Raw genomic sequence first — 15,897 nt, 5'->3', positions numbered from 1 at the left:
CTATAGAGCTCAGTCTAATGGGATAAAGACCATGATCTTGCTTATTCATTAAGCCAAAAAATCAGGAACCACCTAGATATTTATCAGCAGAGACCTGATTGTGACACATCATATAAAAAAATACCCTGTAGCTGTTAAAAAATGCTGACATAGGAAGATGCCTGCAATGTATGGTTAAGTTAAAGAAGCAGTACACTGTAGTCTTGCTTGCCACAAATGAAGACATTCCATTTCAAGCAGGCAATTCAGAGAAAGTGTTTTCCAATGGCTTTTAAACAAAAATAGAGGAACTCCAGGAAATTATTTGTTCCATATTGAAACTAACTATGTGGCAGGGAAAGGGCATGGAAGATAGAGCAGGGCAAACTTCTATTTGGCAGGTACCGTAGTTTGGGCAAGTCTTGAGCCACGAAGACGGGCTATCCTTTCCATCAAAACCCAAGAGAGGGCTTCCCTGGTGGCGCAGTGGTTGGGAGTCTGCCTGCTAATGCAGGGGACACGGGTTCGAGCCCTGGTCTGGGAGGATCCCACATGCCGCGGAGCGGCTGGGTCCGTGAGCCACAACTACTGAGCCTGCGCGTCTGGAGCTTGTGCTCCGCGGCAGGAGAGGCCGCGACAGTGAGAGGCCAGCGTACCGCGATGAAGAGTGGCCCCCGCTTGCCGCAACTAGAGATAGCCCTCGCACAGAAACGAAGACCCAACACAGCAAAAATTAATTAATTAATTAATAAACTCCTACCCCCAACATCTTCTTTAAAAAAAAGTAAATAAATAAATAGCCCAAGAGAGCTACGTGTTCTGTATAAGTCCATTTTTTAAAACTTTTTATTGTAAAATGTAACACAAACATGAAAAGTTATATTAAAAATAAATGTACAGAAAAAAATGAATTCTAGTAAACAAAACGCCACCAGCATGTCGGTCAAGAAATAAAACATTCCCAGCACCTCAGAAGTGTTCCCATATGCCTTCTTCCACTCCAACCTGACTTCTGTGGCAATCTCTTCCTTGATTTTCTGTATATGCTTAGCACCAAAAGATGCATTCCTAAACACTAAAGCTTAGTATTGCCTGATTGTGGACTTTAAATGGAATCCTCTAGCATGTATTCATTTGAGTCTGAATTTTTTTCCTCAATATGGTTAATGTTTTTAAGAATCATCCATGTTGCATGTAGCTGTGGTTCCTAAATGTTTTTGGACACAGAACATGTCTCGTAGTAGCCAGATATAGCCATTTCTCTAGGGCAGTGGTTCTCAAAATTTCTAGTCCCTTAAAAACTATTGAGAACCCAAAGGACTTTTTAAAATGTGGATTATATTAGTGGTCTGGAGCCAGATTGTACCAGTTCGTGAGAGCCAACACTACATTCTGTAGTCATGTTGGTAGCTTGAAATCAGTCATGGCAGGAATATTACACTACAGAATTGCCCAACCCAATGAATTATATTATATATTAATTAGTGTTTATTAATTTATAAGTAACAACAAACTTTCAATCTGTTGTAATATGTTGTTTTGTTTAAAGGAGAAAATCAGTCTCACATAGATATTTAGTTAGAAGAAAGAGAAATATTTTACTAGCCCTTGCAGTTAATCATGGATATTCTTTGCTACTACAACAAAACTCAACAAGTGGCAGTTTTTAAAGTTTAGTTGCAGTGTGGAATCTGAAACTATTCAATGAACTCTTTGAGCTCTATTACGTTAAAATCCACTGATTGATCTTGTGCTTTGGATAGATCTTTAACCCATTTGTAATTTTGTAACATCATGGTGGTCATTTGGAAAAGATAATTTTACTGAGCAGATCTTCCAAATGTTGACATGTTTCATTATACTATATCCCAAAATAATCACATTTGCTAATATCCCTACTGATATAATCAGAAAAGCACCTATTAGGAAGTTGACAAGCTCACAGTGGTAGATACAGGTTTTCCAAAATTCTAGTTTTAGCTTGAAAGCTCAAAATTTTTGTTATTGGCAACAACTACTGACCATTGTTTTCCTTGAAGTGACAGCCTTCCGTCATTCATTTTTGAGAAATCATCTGCCAAATGTTCCAATTCGAATAACCATGATTCGTCTGCCAGTCGTTCTTTCAGGTAAAAACTGTGTTTCATTAAAAAAAAAAAAAAAAAAAAAAAAAACCTGGGAATTCTCTGGAGGTTCAGTGGTTAGGACTCCGAGCTTCCACAGCAAGGGGCCCAGGTTGATTCCTGGTCGGGGAACTAAGATCCCACAAGTTGCAAAAAAAAAAAAAAAAAAAAAAACTAATTTCACTCATAACTCAGTCACACACAGAGTGTTCTTTCTCAAGAGAACCATTGAACTTGGGCACGCAACAGCAGAGCTTTCTCATGCGTCCTTCCCATTTCATCACATAGCATGTGAAAAAGACATCTGTTCAAGGGTCAAGATTTAATAAAATTAATAATTTTTACTTCTTCATCAAGGACACTCTATGTGAAACTAGCAGTTTTTTTTAACATCTTTATTGGAGTATAATTGCTTTACAATGTTGTGTTAGTTTCTGCTGTATAACAAAGTGAATCAGCTATACATATACATATATCCCCATATCTCCTCCCTCTTGTGTCTCCCTCCCACCCTCCCTATCCCACCCCTCTAGGTGGTCACAAAGCACTGGGCTGATCTCCCTTGCTATGCAGCTGCTTCCCACTATCTATTTTACATCTGGTAGTGTATATATGTCCATGCTACTGTCTCACTTCACTAACACATATATATGGAATCTAAAAAAAAGAAAAAAATGGCTCTGATGAACCTAAGGGCAGGACAGGAATAAAGATGCAGATGTAGAGAATGGACTTGAGGACACGGCGTGGGGCGGGGGGTGAAGGGTAAGCTGGGACGAAGTGAAACTAGCAATTTTTTTTAAAAACTGCGAGTGTGTGGTGGTGGAGAATACAAATGTTAACGGCACCGCCTTGATTTATGCACAGGCTCTGGCAGTTTTACCCCCATCGTTTCTGCACCATCGGTGCAAATGTCAACAACGTGGAAAAAGGCAAATAACATCTTAATATTACACTGTTGGTGGGAGTGTAAATTGATACAGCCACTATGGAGAACAGTATGGAGGTTCCGTAAAAACTAAAAGTAGAAGTACCATACGACCCAGCAATCCCACTCCCGGGCATATACCCTGAGAAAACCATAACTCAAAAAGACACATGTACCCCAGTGTTCATTGCAGCACTGTTTACAATAGCCAGGACAAGGAAACAACCTAAATCTCCATCAACAGATGAATGGATAAAGAAGATATGGTACATATACACAGCGGAATATTACTCAGCCATAAAAATGAATGAAATAAGGTCATTTGTAGAGATGTGGATGGACCTAGAGACTGTCATACAGAGTGAAGTAAGTCAGAAAAAGAAAAACAAGTATCATACATTAATGCATATATGTGGAATCTAGAAAAATGGTACAGATGAAACTGTTTGCAAGGCAGAAATAGAGACAGACATAGAGAACAAACATATGGACACCAAGGGGGCAAAGGGTTGGGGGATGGTATGAACTAGGAGATTGGGATTGACATATCTACACTAACTAATATGTAGAAAATAGATAACTAATGAGAACCTGCTGTATAGCACAGGGAACTCTACTTCACTTTGCTGTACAATAGAAGCAAACACAACGTTGTAAAACAACTATACCCCAATAAAAAAAACAGTCATACACACCAAAAAAAAAAAAAAAAAGAAAATAGTGTTGACCTTGAAGATCCCCTAAAAGGAGCTTGGGGATCTCTGGGGGTCTGTGGACTATGCTTTGAAAACCTCTGCTGTTAGATATATACCTAGGAGTGCGGTTTCTGGGTCATAGGGTATGTGTGTCTTACCTTTGCTAGATAATGCCAAACTATTTTCCAAAGAGTTATATCAATTTACATCCTCCCCCAAGAGTGTGTGAGTGTTTGTTTACATTACTCCACACCTTCTAGGACTTTTTCATCATCCAAAACAAAAATTATGTACCCATTAACAATAACTCCTCATTCCTTCTTCCCTCAAGCCCTGGTAACCTTTATTCTACTTTCTTGTCTCTATGAATTTGCCTACTCTAGATACCTTATAGCTTATTTCACTTAATCAAATGTTTTCAAGGTTCATCCATGTTGTAGCATATGTCAGAATTTCATTCCTTTTTATGGCTGAATAATATTCTACTATGTGTATATGTATACCACACTTTATCTGTTGATGGACAATTGGATTGTCTCTACCTTTTGGTTATGTGAATAATGCTGCTGTGAACATTGGTTTACAGATAGCTGTTTCAGCTACACTCTTTTGAGTATTCACCTAAGAGTGGAATCAGCACCACAAAGCTATTTTGCACAGCAACCACACCATTTTACATTCTCACCAGCAATGCACAGGGTTCCTGTTTCTCCATTTTTTGCCAACACGTTATTTTTCCTTTTTTTTCTTCCTTTCTTATTTTCTTTTTGTAATAGCCTATCCTAATGGGTGTGAGATGATATCTCATTGTAGTTTCAATTTATATTTTCCCAATGGCTAACGATATTGAGCATTTTTCCTGTGCTTATTGGCCATTTGCATATCTTCTTTGGAGAAATGCCTATTCAAGTCCTTTGCTCATTTTTTAATTGTGTGTGTGTATGTGTGTGTGTGTTTGAGTTGTAGGAGTTATTTATATTCTGGATATTAATCTCTTATCAGATATAAGATTTGCAAATATTTTCTCTCATTCTGTGAGTTGTCTTTTCACTCTCTTGATATCATCTATTCCTATGTAGTTTGTATTTTATGCTACTTAAATAAATTATTTTTATTTCATTTTCTGATTCTTGCCTATATATTAAAATGCGATTAATTTTTTAAAACAATAACCTTATGTCCATCAACCTTGTTAATTATCTTATTAATTCTAATAATTTCCCTGTAGATTCTTTGAGAGTCTGAATGCAGGAGTATAGCATCTGCAAATAATACCTATTTTATTTCCTCTTTTCCAATCCTAACTGGTTTTATACTTGTCTTTTGCATTGGCTAAAACCACCAGAACAATGTTGATTAAAAATGGTAGTGAGCAACTCTTGTCCTGTTCCTAATACCAAAGGAAAAATGTTTAATGTTTACCATTAAGTATGATGTTTTTGTAAATGCTGTTTATTGAGTTCAAGAAGTTTCCTTCTACTCTAAATTTGCTTAGACAGTTTCCATAAATAAATGTTTAATTTTTGCATCTATTAAGATAATCACACACTTTCTCTCATTGAATCCATTAATGTGATAAATTGTATTGATTAATTTTGCAATGTTAAACTGATCTTACATTTCTAGCATAAACTCTAGTATATATGATCATGATACAGTATCCTTTTTCTAATATTTCTGGAATCTGCTTGCCAAATATGTTTTAGAAAATTTTTTTGCCTCTGTATACATGAGTAAGATTTTCATAGCCTGCAGTTTTCATTTCCTCAGTTTTTGTGGGATTTTATTATTAAGATTAAGTTAACCTGAAAGTTTTACTGAGCTCTGCCCACCAGAGCAACAGCCAGCTCTACCATCCACCAATGCCTCCCATCAGGAAACTTCCACAAGCCTCTTAGATAGCCTCATCCACCAGAGGGCAGACAGCAGAAGCAAGAAGAACTACAATCCTGCAGCCTATGGAACAAAAACCACATTCACAGAAAGATAGACAAGATGAAAATGCAGAGAGCTATGTACCAGATGAAGGAACAAGATAAAACCCCAGAAAAACAACTAAATGAAGCAGAGATAGGCAATTTTCCAGAAAAAGAATTCAGAATAATGATAGTGAAGATGATCCAGGACTTCAGAAAAAGAGTGGAGGCAAAGATCGAGATGATGCAAGAATTGTTTAACAAAGATCTAGAAGAAGTAAAGAACAAACAAACAGAGATGAACAATACATTAACTGAAATGAAAACTACACTAGAAGGAAACAATAGCAGAATAACTGAGGCAGAAGAACGGATAAGTGACCTGGAAGACAGAATGGTGGGATTCACTGCTGCGGACCAGAATAAAGAACAAAGAATGAAAAGAAATGAAGGCAGCCTAAGAGACCTCTGGGACAACATTAAAGACAACAACAGTTGCATTATAGGGGTCCCAGAAAGAGAAGAGAGAGAGAAAGGACCCGAGACAGTATTTCAAGAGATTATAGTCTAAAACTTCCCTAACATGGGAAAGGAAATAGCCACCCCAGTCCAGGAAGCACAGAGAGTCCTATACAGGGTAAACCCAAGGAAAAACATGCTGAGGCACATAGTAATCAAATTGGCAAAAATTAAAGACAAAGAAAAATTATTGAAAGCAGCAAGGGAAAAACGACAAATAACATACAAGGGAACTCCCATAAGGTTAACAGCTGATTCATCATCAGAAACTCTACAAGCCAGAAGGAAGTGACATGATATACTTAAAGTGCTGAAAGGGAAGAACCTACAACCAAGATTACTCTATCAAGCAAGGATCTCATTCAGATTATATGGAGAAATCAAAAGCTGTACAGACAAGCAAAAACTAAGAGAATTCAGGACCACCAAACCAGCTCTACAACAAATGCTAAAGGAACTTCTCTAAGTGGAAAACACAAGAGAAGAAAATGACCTACAAAAACAAACCCAAAAGAATTAAGAAAATGGTAATAGGAACATACATAGTGATAATTACCTTAAATGTGAATGGATTAACTGCTCCAACCAAAAGACACAGGCTCGCTGAATGGATACAAAAACAAGACCCATATATATGCTGTTGGGCTTCCCTGGTGGTGCAGTGGTTGAGATTCCACCTGCCGATGCAGGGGACACGGGTTCGTGCCCTGGTCCGGGAAGATCCCACATGCCGTGGAGTAGCTAGGCACATGAGCCATGGCCGCTGAGCCTGTGCATCCAGAGCCTGGGCTCCGCAATGGGAGAGGCCACAACAGTGAGAGGCCTGCATACAGCAAAATAAATAAAATAAAATATATGCTGTCTACAAGACCCACTTCAGACCTAGGGACACATACAGACTGAAAGTGAGGAGATGGAAAATGATATCCCATTCAAACGGAAATCAAAAGAAAGCTGGAGTAGCAATACTCATATCAGATAAAATAGACTTTAAAATAAAGAATGTTACAAGAAACAAAGAAGGACACTACATAATGATCAAGGGATCAATCCAAGAAGAATATATAACAATTATAAATATATATGCACCCAACATAGGAGCACCTCAATGCATAAGGCAACTGCTAACATCTCTAAAAGAGGAAATTGACAGTAACACAATAATAGTGGGGGAATTTAACACCTCACTTACACCAATGGACAGATCATCCAAACAGAAAATTAATAAGGGAACACAAGCTTTAAATGACAAAATAGACCAGATAGATTTAATTGATATTTATAGGACATTCCATCAAAAAACAGCAGATTACACTTTCTTCTCAAGTGCACATGGAACATTCTCCAGGATAGATCACATCTTGGGTCACAAATCAAGCCTCAGTAAATTTTAAAAAATTGAAATGGTACCAAGCATCTTCTCTGACCACAATGCTATGAGATTAGAAATCAATTACAGGGAAAAAAAGTAAAAAACACAAATACATGGAGGCTAAACAATACATTACTAAATAACCAAGAGACCACTGAAGAAATCAAATAGGCAACCAAAAAATACCTAGAGACAAATGACAATGAAAACACAACAATCCAAAACCTATGGGATGCAGCAAAATCAGCTCTAAGAGGGAAGTTTATAGCAATACAAGCCTACCTCAAGAAACAAGAAAAATCTCAAATAAACAATCTAATGTTACACCTAAAGCAACTAGAGAAAGAAGAACAAACAAAACCCAAACTTAGCAGAAGGAAAGAAATCATAAAAATCAGAGCAGAAATAAATGAAATAGAAACAAAGAAAACAATAACAAAGATCAATAAAACTAAAAGCTGGTTCTTTGAGAAGATCAACAAAATTGATAAACCATTAGCCAGACTCATCAAGAAAAAGAGGGAGAGGACTCAAATCAATAAAATTAGAAATGAAAAAGGAGAAGTTACAACAGATACCACAGAAATACAAAACATCTTAAGAGACTACTACAAGCAACTCTATGCCAATAAAATGGACAACCTGGAAGGAATGGACACATTCTTAGAAACGTATAATGTTCCAAGACTGAACCAGGAAGAAATAGAAAATATGAACAGACCAATCACAAGTAATGAAATTGAAACTGTGATTTTAAATCTTCCAACAAACAGAAGTCCAGGACCAGATGGCTTCACAGGTGAATTCTATCAAACATTTAGAGAAGAGCTAACACCCATCCTTCTCCAAAAAATTACAGAGAAAGGAACACTCCCAAACTCATTCTATGAGGCCACCATCAGCTTGATACCAAAACCAGACAAAGATACTACAAAAAAAGAAAATTACAGACCAATATCACTGATGAATATAGATGCAAAAATCCTCAACAAAATACTAGCAAACATATCCAACAACACATTAAAAGGACCATACACCATGATCAAGGGGGATTTATCCCAGGGATGCAAGAATTCTTCAATATATGCAAATCAATCAATGTGATACACCATATTAACAAGGTGAAGCTTAAAAACCATATGATCATCTCAATAGATGCAGAAAAAGCTTCAGAAATTTAGCACCCATTTATGATAAAAAAAAAATATCTCCAGAAAGTGGGCATAGAGGGTACCTACCTCAACTTAATAAAGGTCATATATGACAAACCCACAGCAAACATCATTCTCAATGGTGAAAAACTGAAAGCATTTCCTCTAAGATCAGAAACCAGACAAGGATGTCCACTCTCACCATTATTATTCAACATAGTTTTGGAAGTCCTAGCCACAGCAATCAGAGAAGAAAAAGAAATAAAATGTATAGAAATTGGAAAAGAAGTAAAACTGTCACTGTTTGCAGATGACATGATACTATACATAGAGAATCCTAAAGATGTCACCAGAAAACTACTAGAGCTAATCAATGAATTTGGTAAAGTTGCAGGATACAAAATTAATGCACAGAAACCTCTTGCATTCCTATACACTAATGATGAAAAATCTGAAAGAGAAATTAAGGAAACACTCCAATTTACCACTGCAACAAAAAGAATAAAATACCTAGGAATAAATCTCCCTAGGGAGACAAAAGATCTATATGCAGAAAACTATAAGACACTGATGAAAGAAATTAAAGACGATACCAACAGATGGAGAGATATACCATGTTCTTGGATTGGAAGAATCAATATTGTGAAAATGACTATACTACCCAAAGCAATCTACAGATTAAATGCAATCCTTATCAATTTACCAATAGCATTTTTTACAGAACTAGAACAAAAAAGCTTAAAATTTATATGGAGACACAAAAGACCCCGAATAGCTAAAGCAGTCTTGAGGCAAAAAAACGGAGCTGGAGGAATCAGACTCCCTGACTTCATACTATACTACAAAGCTACAGTAATCAAGACAACATGGTACTGGCACAAAAACAGAAATATAGATCAATGGAACAGGATAGAAATCCCAGACATAAACCCACACACCTGTGTTCAACTAATCTATGACAAAGGAGGCAAGGATATACAATGGAGAAAAGACAGCCTCTTCAATAAGTGGTGCTGGGAAAACTGGACAGCTACATGTAAAAGAATGAAATTTGAACACTCTCTAACACTATACACAAAAATAAACTCAAAATGGATTCGAGACCTAAATGTAAGACTAGACACTATAAAACTCTTAGAGGAAAACATAGGAAGAACACTCTCTGACATAAATCGCAGCAAGATAATTTTTGATCCACCTCTTAGAGTAATGGAAATAAAAACAAAAATAAACAAATGGGACCTAATGAAACTTCAAAGCTTTTGCACAGCCAAAGAAACCATAAACAAGACAAAAAGACAACCATCAGAATGGGAGAAAATATTTACAAATGAATCATCAGACAAAGGATTAATCTCCAAAATATATAAATAGCTCATGCAGCTCAATATTAAAAAAACAAACAACCCAATCCGAAAATGGGCAGAAGACCTAAATAGACGTTTCTCTAAAGAAAACATAAAGTTGGCCAAGAGGCACATGAAAAGCTGCTCAACATCACTAATTATTAGAGAAATGCAAATCAAAACTACAATGAGTTATCACCTCACACCAGTTAGAATGGGCATCATCAGAAAATCTACAAACAACAAATGCTGGAGAGGGTGTGGAGAAAAGGGAACACTCTTGCACTGTTTGTGGGAATGTAAATGGATACAGCCACTATGGAGAACAGTGTGGAGGTTCCTTAAAGAGTTAAAAATAGAATTACCATATGACCCAGCAATCCCACTACTGGGCATATACCCAGAGAAAACCATAATTCAAAAAGACACATGCACCCCAATGTTCATTGCAGCACTATTTACAATAGCCAAGACATGGAAGCAACCTAAGTGCCCATCGACAGACGAATGGATAAAGAAGATGTGGTACATATATACAATGGAATATTACTCAGCCATAAAAAGGAATGAAATTGGGTCATTTGTAGAGACGTGTATGCATCTAGAGACTGTGATACTGAGTGAAGTTAAGTCAGAAAGAGAAAAACAAATATCGTATATTAACGCATATGTGTAGAACCTAGAAAATGGTACAGATGAACCTGTTCGCAGAGCGGAAATTGAGACACAGAAGTAGAGAAAAACCATATGGACACCAAGGGGAGAAAGTGGCAAGGGGTGGGAGTTGTGGTGTGATGAATTGGGCGATTGGGATTTACATGTATACACTGATGTGTATAAAATGGATGACTAATAAGAAAATAAACAAATAAATAATTTTTAAATATTAAGTTAACCTCATAAAGGAATATGCCTACTTTTTATATTCTCTAGGAAAGTTTACATAAGATTAATGTATTTCATCCCTGAATATTAAATAAGTCAAGGCATCAGGGTCAGGAGATTTCTCTTTTGTTTTTCTTTGTTTGAAGGCTTTTCATTGTAGACTTAATATCTTTTATTAGTTACAAAACTAATCAGATTTTTCTCTTTCCTTTTTTGTCAGTTTGGTGAGTTGTATTTTTCTAGGAATTTACACATTGCATCTCAATTTCAAATTTGGGGTCATACGTTGTTCATAATGTCCTCTTATCATCTTTTTAATATTTCTAGGATCTGTGCTGAAGTCCCTTTTTATTCCTAGTATTTACTCTTTGTGCTTCTTCCTTTTCTTCTTTATTGATCTCATCAGATATTGACCAATTTTATCAGTCTTTTTAGAGAACCAAAATGTGGCATTGTTGATCACCTCTATTGTGTCAATATTTTATGGTTTAAGGATTTTGCCCAAAAGATATTTAAAAAGTATATAAAGATAAGTATGTTGAAAAGTATAAAATACTTTTTAATACTGAATCATTCAATCATCTTAGGAAATTCTCAGCACAGCTATTTTATCTACATAATAAACAGAGTTATTTTACAGTGGCTTCCTTTTTTTTTGTTGTTGTTGTTTTTGTTTGTTTTTTGTGGTACGCGGGCCTCTCACTGTTGTGGCCTCTCCCGTTGCGGAGCACAGGCTCCGGACATGCAGGCTCAGCAGCCATGGCTCACGGGCCCAGCCACTCTGCGGCATGTGGGATCTGGACCGGGGCACGAACCCGTGTCCCCTGCATCGGCAGGCGGACTCTCAACCACTGCGCCATCAGGGAAGCCCCCCCTTTTTTTTTAACTGTTGTTTCTGTGGGTTTCTGCTGCTATCGCTTCTCTTCTTGTATGCCTGGTATCTGAAAAACTAAATGGTAAGGTCTAGGATGAATTTATCTTCCACCAGAGATGATTGTCACTTGCTTTTCCAATCACCTGTGCATATTAGAAACTGGGGATCACTTTAATCTAGTTTAGGAGCAGACACTTTCGGTCATTGAATAATCACAATAATCACAGTGTGCTCAGCACCACACTGGAGGAGCTACAGCAGACACTGTGCCCATAGGACGAGGGTCTAGTTCTACAGAAGGTGGCACCCTTCTATGGTGAGACCTCAAAGATGGATAATGAATTGACTTCTCTTCTCCTGGTCTAGTGCATCCTAGAAATACTTCTTAAAAGTGGGCAATCAGCTTTGGGTTATTGCACAAGGAATGGAATGGAGTGGGGGGTTGCTGGGTACTCAGACAAACTTGGTTTCCACTTCCAGTCTCACCTCTTACCAGCTGTTTCACTTTGGCCAAGTTCCCTGGTTCAGCCAGCCTTGGTTTCCTAATCTGTAAATTGGGAGTAAATATCATTTATTTCATAAGAGAAGATTATGAGAATTCAGTGAAATGTCACCTACAAAGCACTTCATAAAATGCCTATCACATATAAGGGATCAATAAATGTTCAACCCTCTCCTCCCTTTGTGCCTAAACCAAGTTTATTTTAATAACAAAATCCATTCCTTTCCCTATATTAGAGGAGTAAATTTGGGGAATTGGGGCAGAAATATCCCAAAGGGAACAATTCTAGATTCTCTTTGAAGAGGGGATTCCTGAACACAAAAGCAGCTTGTTATCCCCATCAGAGGATATGCTGTGAGTCTGATAACCAGCACCTCTGTAACTGTATCTGTTGAACAGCAGATGGCTAATCACAACTAACATCAATTCAGCCTGCTTTACAAACACCTCTATGCATTCAATATGATTATCCCCATTTCAAGGCAAGAAAACCGAGGGACTAGAAGGTTAAGTCAATATTGGGCCTCTAATTGATTCCAGACCGTGTGTCCTCCATCACTCCACCTCCCGGAAGCGGCTTTGCAGAAGAGGCTTTGCCCAAGCAGCAATAACAAACCCAGAATGTGTCTCTTCGACTTAAAATTAAAACTGTTCTATCCTTTGGTGATGACATAGTTGCTTCACTGTAAGGAGATCAGACTCTTGTGGGGGTTTTCCTACGATGATAAGTGCTTTGAAAACTGAGCCCCAGGCACTGCCTTAATTGATTCAACCTTGCACAGCAATTTGCAAGAAACCAGCTGCAATGTTGGAGCTGGGGTGTTCTAGCCAAGAGCAAGCCTTGACAACCTGGGAACAAGGAGCCAATCTGCTGACTCTGGCATCCTTTGCTTTGTTAGATGGAGAAAAAGATGTTAGAGACAACACACCAGCAATATTGCAGCCTGCCCAAACTCCTCAACTGATTCTTGGAAAGGTTCATTGAGTTAAGAAATTTTCCCTTTCAAATACAGACATGCCAGCCAACTCCATCCCACTCGACCAGTTGTCAAGCAAATCAATTTTCTTTTTGCTTTTGGCATTGGTGGTTACGATCCAACTACTTCCTCCAAAGCTGAGACCTGCTAGGGAAAAAAAGGAATGGGACAGGCTTCTTGGTAGCATCTATCAACGTGTAAAATTGTTCAGGGTCAAAAGTCCTTCTTGAATCTATCACAGAGAATCACAAGTGCAGAAGGGGGCATGTGCAGAAATGTTCACTACAGAATTGTTTGTGAAAAACTGGAAAGAGACTAAATGTGTCCACCACTAGGGAATGGCTAAGAATTGTAATATGCCATACCATGGAATACCATGCAGTAGCTAAAAAGAGCAAGATATATCTATGTTGTTTACTAGGCTAGATTTCTAAGATACGTTGTTGAGTGAAAAAAATCTCAAGTGGAACAACATGTACAGAATAGTGTCTGTTATATACAATATATGTCAAAGTCATCCCACAAAATAATACTCTATATTTTCTGTGGGTACATATCTGCATATGTGAAAGCATAGAAACAGGTTTTGAAGGGTTGGAAAACCTACCCTCCACCCCCTAAAAAAGGTAACAGTGGATGAATCCAGATAAAAAGGAATAGAGTAGAGGGAGGGTGGTCAAAAGGGACTTTAGCCTTATCTCTAAACGGAGAATTTTTTTAAAAAAGGGAATTCCCTGGTGGTCCAGTGTTTGGGACTCTGTGCTTTCACTGCTGAGGACGCATGTTCTCTCCTTGGTCTGGGAAGTAAGATCCCGCAAGCCATGTGGCACGGCCAAAATGAATAAATAAATAAAAGGAGAATATATTTGTGTATCACTTACATAATTTAAAATGAATTTTTAAGGTAGAATGGAAATGAAAATATTATGAATGAGAGTGTGGAAAGCTGTAATGTTGTCCAAAAGTAACTCTCGCCCCTCTCTGGGGAGGATTATGCTTCCCTGTTCTGTCAACATCAAGCTTGGTCATAGGACTTGCTCTGGCCAACGAAAGGTGAGCAGAAAAGGTGAGCATCACTTCTGAGCAGAAGCTTGGGGAGCCAGTGTGTGATTTGCCAGGTTCTTTTTCCCTCTGCCATGAGACTGGAGATATTTCAAATAGAGCCTGTATCCAGGAGTAGACAAATGTGGATCAGAGCTGTCGCTGACCTTTGAGGGTCATGTAATAGGTAACTGAGCAGGAAATAGACCTTTACTGTCATAAGCCACTGAGACTGTGGGGCCACTTGTCACTGCAGTGGAGCCTAACCTGTACTAGGACAGGAGGAGAGAGCAGGCAGGCACTCTGGAGCAGAGGTTGCAGGGGTAAAGGGAGACAAGGTCTGGGGTCAGACAGTCAAGGAGTTCCTGGGTGGGGGTGAGGAGTACCCTGAGGAGGACACAGTTTTTTTCTACTTTGCCCTAAGATCTTGTCCTCAGTTGCCTTCTGACAAAAGAAAGCGATCTGGGATGCAACACGTTATTTTCTATCTGATGGCACTTGCCCCGGGCTAACTGGCGGATCTTTCCAGCGAAAGTCCTGGGAACTTACTGAGAAAACACTCCCGGAGGGCTTCCCTGGTGGCGCAGTGGTTGAGAGTCCTCCTGCCGATGCAGGGGACACGGGTTCGTGCCCCAGTCCGGGAAGATCCCACATGCCGCGGAGCAGCTGGGCCCGTGAGCCATGGCCGCTGAGCCTGCGCGTCTGGAGCCTGTGCTCCGCAACAGGAGAGGCCACAACAGTGAGAGGCCCGCGTACCGCAAAAAAAAAAAAAAAAAAAAAAACACTCCCGGAGCACCTGGGCTCCGGTATGGAGGTGTCCATCTCTCCTGAGCCGTATTAGTGGGGCACATCAGCTGTGCATTCCTGGAGTGGGCTATAGTTACCAATTCCAAAGCCATTCAGACTTAGAGAAAGTTACAGTCAAGGAAGCAAAACAAACAAAAAATGATGGCAAAAAGACTTGGCGTTATCAGTCTAATTCAGATCAGAGGGAGGCTGACACCCAGCTGGATGGGAAATGACTCACATAAGGTCATGTGGCTCAGTCGTGTCTCTCATTTTAATTCTGAATGATAGGAAAGAAAAGAGCTAATGGACCATAGAGCTCAGCAGAAAAGGTTTGTTGTCAGACAGACCAGGGCTGCAATGCTCAGTGCCCGGCCAACTACACAGCCTTGGGTAAACTACTGAATCAGCTGGCCTTGAGCCTGACTGGAAAAGGTCAGGAAATAAGTATTGTTATTAATGTCTCTGGGCCTCAGTTTTCTCATCTGTAAAGTGGGCTTAAGAATACCCACTTTGGGGGAGGGTGGGATGAAGTGGGAGATTGGGATTGACATATATACACTAATATGTATAAAATAGATAAATTATTTTAAAAAGAATACCCACTTTGTAGAATTCATGTGAGGCACATATGGCGGCGGGGGGAGCGGTGTAGCTGGTATATTAAATTAAGACTATGCAGATGATTACCTGATGAATGAGGGGGCACAACCCACCCACACGGGGTCAGCAGGGAGCTCCCCCACCCTGCATCTGAACTCCTGCTCTGGGGAAGCAAAAACCCAGGGGTCATTTCAACTGAA

The sequence above is a fragment of the Mesoplodon mirus genome (genome assembly GCF_964341445.2).
Source record: "Mesoplodon mirus genome assembly, chromosome: 3".
Classification (NCBI taxonomy): domain Eukaryota; kingdom Metazoa; phylum Chordata; class Mammalia; order Artiodactyla; family Ziphiidae; genus Mesoplodon; species Mesoplodon mirus.
The sequence above is the reverse complement of the archived record's forward strand: the minus strand, read 5'-3'. Positions refer to the sequence as shown.